General features: G+C 34.8%; 1 long non-coding RNA gene across 1 annotated transcript; it reads right to left on the reverse strand.

The window, feature by feature from the left end:
- LOC148679808 (uncharacterized) lies at positions 1-3,983 on the reverse strand. Its single transcript, XR_015945376.1, has 5 exons — positions 3,759-3,983; positions 3,251-3,430; positions 2,173-2,933; positions 1,135-1,991; positions 1-953 (listed from the first exon to the last, which is right to left on the reverse strand). It is a non-coding gene; the product is annotated as an uncharacterized LOC148679808 (long non-coding RNA).
- Positions 3,984-9,714: the final 5,731 nt, after the last annotated feature.

The raw sequence follows: 9,714 nt of genomic DNA on the forward strand, positions 1-9,714 counted from the left end.
GAATTTATTATTATGATTATTATCATCATTATTTTAATAAAATATTCATGCATTTAACACAAGTTTATTTAGGTTTCTGATATTGTCATGTAATACGTCTTACCGTGTTAGCCATTGTGGATGCTCAAACCATGTCATGTACTGTTCATGGAAAGACTCAAACAAAGACAGAAACAGAACATTTTCAGAAATACTGTGAATTTTCCATAAGTAAAAATTAATACAGCACATTTATACTGTAGAATTCTGATGCTATGATCTTACCATGTTTGCCATTGTATCGGCTCAAACCATGTCATGTTGATAGAAAGACTCATGCAAAGAAAAAATCAGAAATAGTTCAGAAATGTTACACAAGTCAACATTAGTTTCTGATGTTGTCATGTAATAAGTCTTACCATGTTTAATAGCAGCTCAACATGTCATGTACTGTAGCTGGAAAGACTCACACAAAGACAAAAACGAAGACAGTGTTCAGAAATACTGTGAATTTTTCATATTAAAATATTAATACAAGACATTTATAGGTTTCTGATGCTAAGATCTTACCATGTTTGCCATCTTATCAGCTCAAACCATGTCAAGTAGATGGAAAGACTCATGCAAAGAAAATAAAAACAGAAATTGTTCAGAAATTTGACATAGGTTTAAATATGTTCTAATGTTGTCATGTATTAAGGCTTACCTTGTTTGCCATGGTGGCAGCTCAACATGTCATGTACTTGTGTACATGTCTCGTTGGAAAAACTCACAAAAACACAGAAGAGGAGAAAATATTCAGAAATATAGATTTGTATATAGATTTTACATTTATACAATTATCAGAGACCGTCACATTACAGAAACAAACTAAAGGAAATTAAGAAATTAAGTGAATTTTTAAATAATACAAAAGTATGCTGATGTTTCTAAAGTTTCTGATGTTGTTATTAAGATCTTACCATGTTTGCAATCTTATTGGATCATTGGACCACGTCATGTAGATGGAAAGAAGCAATAATAAAAACAAAGACAATAATCAGTAATGTAGTGAATTTATTATTATGATTATTATCATCATTATTTTAATAAAATATTCATGCATTTAACACAAGTTTATTTAGGTTTCTGATATTGTCATGTAATACGTCTTACCGTGTTAGCCATTGTGGATGCTCAAACCATGTCATGTACTGTTCTTGGAAAGACTCAAACAAAGACAGAAACAAAGAACATTTTCAGCAATACTGTGAATTTTCCATAAGTAAAACTTAATACAGCACATTTAAACTGTAGAATTCTGATGCTATGATCTTACCATGTTTGCCATTGTATCGGCTCAAACCATGTCATGTTGATAGAAAGACTCATGCAAAGAAAAAATCAGAAATAGTTCAGAAATGATACACAAGTCAACATTAGTTTCTGATGTTGTCATGTAATAAGTCTTACCATGTTTACTATTATAGCAGCTCAACATGTCATGTACTGTAGCTGGAAAGACTCACACAAAGACAAAAACGAAGACAGTGTTCAGAAATACTGTAAATTTTTCATATTAAAATATTAATACAAGACATTTATAGGTTTCTGAGGCTAAGATCTCACCATGTTTGCCATTGTATCAGCTCAAACCATGTCATGTAAATTGAAAGATTCATGCAAAGAAAATAAAAACAGAAATTGTTCAGAAATTTGACATAGGTTTACATATGTTCTAATGTTGTCATGTATTAAGTCTTACCTTGTTTGCCATGGTGGCAGCTCAACATGTCATGTTCTTGTGTACATGTGTCGTTGGAAAAACTCACAAAAACACAGAAGAGGAGAAAATATTCAGAAATATAGATTTGTATATAGATTTTACATTTATACAATTCTCAGAGACCGTCACATTACAGAAACAAACTAAAGGAAATTAAGAAATTAAGTGAATTTTTAAATAATACAAAACTATGCTGATGTTTCTGAAAATTCTGATGTTGTAATTAAGATCTTACCATGTTTGCCATCTTATTGGATCATTGGACCACGTCATGTAGATGGAAAGAAGCAATAATAAAAACAAAGACAATAATCAGTAATGTAGTGAATTAATTATTATGATCATTATCATCATTATTTTAATAAAATATTCACGCATTTAACACAAGTTTATTTAGGTTTCTGATGTTGTCATGTAATACGTCTTACCGTGTTAGCCATTGTGGATGCTCAAACCATGTCATGTACTGTTCTTGGAAAGACTCAAACAAAGACAGAAACAAAGAACATTTTCAGAAATACTGTGAATTTTCCATTAGTAAAACTTAATACAGCACATTTAAACTGTAGAATTCTGATGCTATGATCTTACCATGTTTGCCATTGTATCGGCTCAAACCATGTCATGTTGATAGAAAGACTCATGCAAAGAAAAAATCAGAAATAGTTCAGAAATGTTACACAAGTCAACATTTTTCTGATGTTGTCATGTAATAAGTCTTACCATGTTTACTATTATAGCAGCTCAACATGTCATGTACTGTAGCTGGAAAGACTCACACAAAGACAAAAACGAAGACAGTGTTCAGAAATACTGTAAATTTTTCATATTAAAATATTAATACAACACATTTATAGGTTTCTGATGCTAAGATCTTACCATGTTTGCCATCGTATCAGCTCAAACCATGTCAAGTAGATGGAAAGACTCAAGCAAAGAAAGAAACAGAAATTGTTCAGAAATGTTACATACGTTTACATATGTTTTGATATTGTCATGTAATAAGTCTTACCTTGTTTGCCCATTGTGGCAGCTCAACATGTCATGTACTGTAGCTGGAAAGACTCACACAAAGACAAAAACGAAGACAGTGTTCAGAAATACTGTACATTTTTCATATTAAAATATTAATACAAGACATTTATAGGTTTCTGAGGCTAAGATCTTACCATGTTTGCCATTGTATCAGCTCAAACCATGTCATGTAAATTGAAAGATTCATGCAAAGAAAATAAAAACAGAAATTGTTCAGAAATTTGACATAGGTTTACATATGTTCTATGTTTGATTCATGCAAAGAAAAAGACAAAAACAAAGAAAATATTCAGAAATATAGATTTGTAGAATAAAATGTTTTTTTTTTATTTATGCAATTTTCAGATTGTCACATTATAGAAACAAACTAAAAGCAAATAATAAATTAATTGAATTTATAAATAACACAAACATATACTGAACTTTACCACAACTTTATATATGTGTCTGATGTTGTTATTAAGATCTTACCATGTTTGTCATCTTATTGCATCACTGGAGCACGTCGTGTAGTTGGAAAGACTCATGCAATGACAGAAACAAGTTCAGAAATGTCACATACGTTTACTTAAGTTTTAATATTGCCATGTAACAAGTCTTACCATTTCTGCAATTGTGCAGCTCAACATGTCATGTAGGCTGCCACAGTAACTTGGAAAGACAGAAACAAAGAAGATGTTCAGAAATGCAGTAATTTTTAGAATAAAATATTCCAAGTTTTTAAAAAAATTTCACTTGTCAATTTTGTCAATTTTTTTTTTTTATTATTTATCATGCTTACCATAAAAGGAAAAATCAAATGAACGGATGGTTAAGGACCTGGATACCCAAATCAAATGGAAAAGTCATGCAAAGTACCACAACACCGTTAAGGAATAGTAAGTTTTGCAATGTAACACAAGTTAATAACACAGATTTGAATTAATATTAACATACTAACGTTAAACAGTCAGGATTTAGTAAATGGAAATGTTCTTACTGTGATTTGTCACTCGATGCCGTTGTTGGAGCACAGTAACAACGATGAAAACGACAGTAAACATGTTTTAAAGATTCGTTTTAGGCCGAAAAACTAAATGTTTCGAGAAAATAATTTGAACTAGTGATTTTAGTTGTTGTTGCAGTTATATTTCTTCATTTTTTACAGATTTTAACTTTATGAATGTTCGCGACGGTCAAACACCGATTCCGAACCAGTAACAGTAAACATTCCATTCCATAGCAACACAGAACTGATTCTGAACCAGTTACAGTAAACATTCTATTCCATGGCAACGCAGAAAATTCAAGAATCAACAATGTTGTCAGTCACGTGACATTTATTTTCTTTAAAGTGAATCACAAAGAGGCAAAACACTGATACGACACAACTATATGTTAGTTAAACGTAAAGTGGCCTTTATTTAGACTGTTCGTGTCATATATTACAGTTTCTTTTAAACTGTTTAAATGATTAAAGATTCATTCCAGAATCGGATTGAATCGATCGTAGCGAATCGAGTAATCGTTCAGCAACTTTCCCTGGTTCGTTCCGGAGCGATTAAAAGCGTATTTGGAAACAAGAATAAGGTAAACAAAACTGTCGTCAGTAATTTAATAAAATTTTTTTCAATCTCACACAATTCCCTTTTTTAGCGCTATGTGTCACATGCAGGTTTGTTGTCGTCTTTCTGTAGGCTAGGCTAGCTCATGCTTTGAATCTGCAGGTTAACTAACTTACAGAGCTAGTTGTTAATTTATGGAAGATTACATTTTACAATACAATCAATATAATATCAAAAGTGGAATATTAAATGATGTCAAATGGCAGTAAATACCAGTGTAAACAAAACTCTGGATGCATATTTTTATTAGAACGCTTAACAGCACTTACATAATTGCGTACTGTTGTTTTATTTATTTATTTGGTACTTTTATTAATCTTTTTTGTCTCCAGCAAACATTTTTAAGGAAATGTGAGTGTTTTCAATGTCTTTAGAAAGTTACCATCCGAACACAAGATGGCGTCAGAGGATAACTCTCTACATCAGATCATTCATTTCCTTCTTAAATCCTATTAAATATGAAGAAATCCAGATCTTAGCACTTGCAGTATTGTGCTACAGTATGTAGTCACTTATTAAGATAATTAACTGATGTTTTGTTTCTGCGTTTGCTTAAACCCTGACCTCAGTTTGCTATTTTTTTCTTGCATGAGCTAATATTTAATGATAACCTTTTATAGAAAACCACAACAAAGCCGCATTAATTATCTCAATTTTTGTTATGCTCAAAGGCATGTCTTTCTAATTGGCAGTAAATGTTTAATTCCCTTTCCTGTTGTAATGCTGAAAAAAAAAGCGATAACATGAAAGTAACTGACACTGAGCCAAAAGAGCTGAGAAGCCATAAATATTGATGGACCAGAAGTGTTGTGCTGGTTTCATTATCTCTACTTTAAGGGGGAGAAAAAGAGTATAATGTGTTATATTTGCTAACTTTTGCTTAAAAAATCACTATATAATATGAATATATGCATATATATGCTGTTGAGTGTACAGTTGTGTGTGTATATATAAAAGGAAAGAGCACAGCACATATTTACAAGTTCATCTAAATGTCACCATTAAAAGCATAGATGGTACCAGGATGTTCATTCAATCATTTATTTTCCTTCTGCTTAATCAGGGGTCGCTACAGCGAAATGAACAACCTACCATTTCAACGTACGTTTTACTCAGCGGATGCCCTTTCAGCTGCAACCCAGTACTGAGCAAAGGTATCATACTTTTTTTTTTTTTTTTTTTACCTATAACCAAATATTGTAAAATAATGTTGCTGTGATTATACAGTGTCTTTGAATCACATTGATGCCATTATAAGCAATGCAACAGAAAGCTGCTTAATACGTTTCTGCAGATTTTATATTTATTTCTATAAAGCAGAAGTAAAACAAACTGAAAATTGACATGGAAACTGAATGCAAAATATGTTATCATTTTTTATTAGCATCATTAAAAGTGGAATGGAGACAGTAGGTCGTGCAGCGCCAGTTTTGTCTTAATGAATGGAGTGACTCAGCTGTGTAGAAGAGGCTCATTAGCAGACTTCAGTCAGGGTCTTCTGCCCCAGGGCACAGTCTCTCATGTAGAGCCTCCCCCCTGCTGGCTGAGCCACATTCGGATGTGCCGTAGGATCAGGGAAAGCTATAGAGGAAGATATATGGCCACTAAACCCCAAGTGCAAGACGGTTATGCTCCTTCATGCAGGTCAGTGGATAATGTAATTTAGTGTAATGAATCTAAAATGCAAGGAGGAAGGAGGTTCATGTGCTAGATGTGTACACACAAACACCCAGCGTTTCGAATAAATCTGCAATTATTCCTTAGCGTTTGTTCCCGGTGCCGTGGAAAGCTGTCATATTTCATGCCCAGCACATGTGATGAGATGTTTACTGCAAGCAAAGGTCACTTTCTTCCCCTTTACTGCCAAGAGCTGTCAAACATCACATTCCTGTGTAAATATCCCGCTCTGGAAAACACAGGACAGCTTGGTGTCCGGCAGACAGCGCTTGGTGTTGGATTGTTACTGTTTATTATGCAAATGTTAAAACATGGGCTATCACTAATTGGTTTTCTGCATGAGTGCCATCATTGACGCAAATGTCTGGTTGCTGGTTGACATGCACATATTTAACATGATGGGTCTCCCAATTGCTGTCTGATGGTGTAATCGGTGTAAGACTACATTCAGAGGGTTTTTAAGTTGTATTCTGACTGCCATGGAATTCGTTACAGAGTATGGAGCTTACTTGACAACAGCACTTATATCTCTATGTCTTTCTCTATGTCTTTATGCATATTATATATTTAAATAATGTATGGTTGCCTGCAAGGCATGCAATCTTTTAAGTGTGTTAACTTAAACATGAGCCATTGCCATAGTAATGAATAGCAATTCTTGTAGTAGATCACTAAACATTTAGGATAAAATTAGGAAAACCGGTGGCATTTAAGATTTTACATGTATAAGAGTACACAATGGTTACAGTGCTGTCAAAATGAATGCCAAGCAGGTAGTAAACACTGTGCACATACACACACCGGCCATTTTATTAGGTACACCTTACTAGTACCGGTTTGGACTGCCTTTTGCCTTCAGAACTGCCTTAATTCTTTGTGGCATATATTCAACAAGGTACTGGAAATATTTTTCAGAGATTTTGGTCCATATTGACATGATAGCATTTCACAGTTGCTGCACATCCATGATGTAAATCTCTCGTTCTATCACATCCTAAAGGTGCTCTATTGGAAACCAGTCTGAGAAGATTTGCACTTTACAACATGGCAAGTTATTTTGCCGGAAGTAGCCATCAGAAGATGAGTACACTGTGGTTATAAAGGGATGGACCATGCTTTCATGTTGTTGACGCCAAATTATGTCCCTAACATTCGAATGTTGCAGATAAAAATTAAGACTCATCAGACCAGGGAACGTTTTTCCAGTCTTCCAATGTCCAATTTTGGCCTCAGATTTCTGTTCTTAGCTGACAAGAGTGGCATTCAGAGATGCTCTTCTGCATACCTCGGTTGTAATAAGTGATTATTGGAGTTACTGTTGACTTTCAATCAGCTTGAACCAGTCTGGCCATTCTCCTCTCACCTCTGGCATCATCAAAGCATTTGCGCCCACAGAACTGCCGCTCACTGGAAATTTTCTCTTTTTCAGACCATTTTCTGTAAACCCTAGATTAGTATTGTATTTATTTATTTATTTATTTACAACTGTCTTCAGTTGCATAAAAGCACACTTCACAAAATATCATTAAAGAGCTAAAACTATTTGTTTTTCCTACCACTAACATTCTTCAAATTATCTGCTCTTTGTGTTGAACAGAAAACAAGATTTGTAACCACTTGAGGGCGAGTAGACGGTCAGTAAATGTAAATTTTTTTATATGAACTATTTATTTAAATCATAACCATCATAAAAAAATACAGCTATATCGTGTTTTAATCAATATCATACACCCTTTACCAAAAATCATAGTATGTATTGCGCTCTTTCTCCTGCAGTAAAGAAATTAAGATCCGTTTAACTATATATAATGTTAGATTGATTGGGATGATTCAGCAGTGCTGTGGGAGTCCATCTCTATAAAATCTATTAAACAATCTTAAAAATTTTTGGGGTGCCTTGACACATTTTCGTTGTGGTCTGTGCTTTTTGCAGTGCATTTCCATATTTGCATGTGTTGTGAGTATTTTCATGCATACTTTTTCTATAAATACAATCAAGAAAAGGATACAATTAAAATAAAGAGTTTTATTGTTTCCCAAATCTAACAGTATTCAAGTACAGTAACTGAATGTTGAGAATAAAATCATTCAATAAAATTAATCATAGTTAAGGTCACAAAAGGTACAACTTCTTATAGCTGAATGCTTTTCAAATCAATATCAGAGGCATCAAAAACACGTGCAAATGATAAATCGTATACAAACTCAACATTGCATATACTCACGATGTGACTTTTGCGAATGATCCCATTGTGATATCGATGCTGAAATGATATGTTGTGCAGCCCTACTTTGAACAATGATTTTGTATAATCAATGTGATCCAATTTAGTTTGAACCCTGTTCATCAAAGTATCTTTTACACAAAGAACCACTATACCAGCCCTCTATTTGCAACAATATCCTCTCATGCGTTTCTTTTTATTTCCGGTACATTGCTGAGTGGTTTATAGTGACTTTTATGACTGTATAGCCTTTCTGAAGCAGCTTTTATTCTCTTTCAGAGAGGGTTTCAGTTGCAGTGCAATTACTAGCTGGCAAAGGTTAATGAGAAGCACACTCTTTGTCTCTCTCTCTCCCTTTCTCTCTCTTGATGTGTTTATATTGCATTTTTCAGCACAGAGGGTACCTTGTCTGTTGCACATGGCTGGTTTTGGGTTTGCTGAGCAGAGTCGTTCAGTTTGTGCTGCTGGTCTGGAGAGGCAGTTTGTAAAATTGTGTTCCTCTGTTAGAGTCACTGACGGAGCAAGTGAAATGTCAGTTCAGAGCAGAGAACAGGAGCCTTATCACATCCTCCTTCTGTCCGTTGCCTCGAGGGGACGGATCCTATTGTTTCAAGAAAGAGGTGAGAGGACAAGGATAGATTATGCACATATGCTCTCACACACATATTCGCATACTTTCACGTTGCCAGATATGTGTCCACTCTGTATCTCTGACATTCAGACAGTCGAAACAAATGAAAAGGTGCTTTTTCTCTCAACCCATAAAGCGCTCATCGTGAATCTTGTGTTCTGTTTGCGGTCAGTGGCTTTAATGAGGTCTGCTCGTGTGACTGCACAGATAAGGGAAAGTGTCTGAATGCTACAACCATCTTGTGTTTGACTCATATGCTGCACATCAGTCCTGCAATTCAGCACCTTGGAGAGAGGCGGCATGCTTTTATTGACGTGCAGATTGTAGAAGTGCTAATTCAGCATATATTGACCTTTGTGCCTGCATACATGCTCATAGACAGGCGCTATACACTCACCAGCCACTTTATTAGGTACACTTTACTAGTATCGGGTTGGACCCCCTTTTGCCTTTAGAACTGCCTTAATCCTTTTTTGGTAGGTGTGGCCACACTCAATGTACTGAAAAGTTTATTTCCAACCACAATTAGACACACCCGGGCTAGCTAATCAAGCTCATACTTGGCTTTCTAGAAACATTCTTGTAGGTGTGTTGAGGCAAGTTGGAGCTAAAATGTTTAGGACACTGGCCCTCCAGGACCGAGTTTGGACACCCCTGCTTTATGGCATAGATTCAACAAGGTACTTGAAATATTCCTCAGAGATTTTGGTCCATATTGACAGGATAGCATCACACACATCCATGATGCGAATCACCTGTTCTTGTGCGAATTGTAGTCTCAGTTTCCTGTGTTTAGCT

Source organism: Danio rerio, chromosome 19, assembly GCF_052040795.2.
Source record: "Danio rerio strain M-AB ecotype USA chromosome 19, GRCz13ab, whole genome shotgun sequence".
In the NCBI taxonomy this organism is placed as follows: Eukaryota; Metazoa; Chordata; class Actinopteri; order Cypriniformes; family Danionidae; genus Danio; species Danio rerio.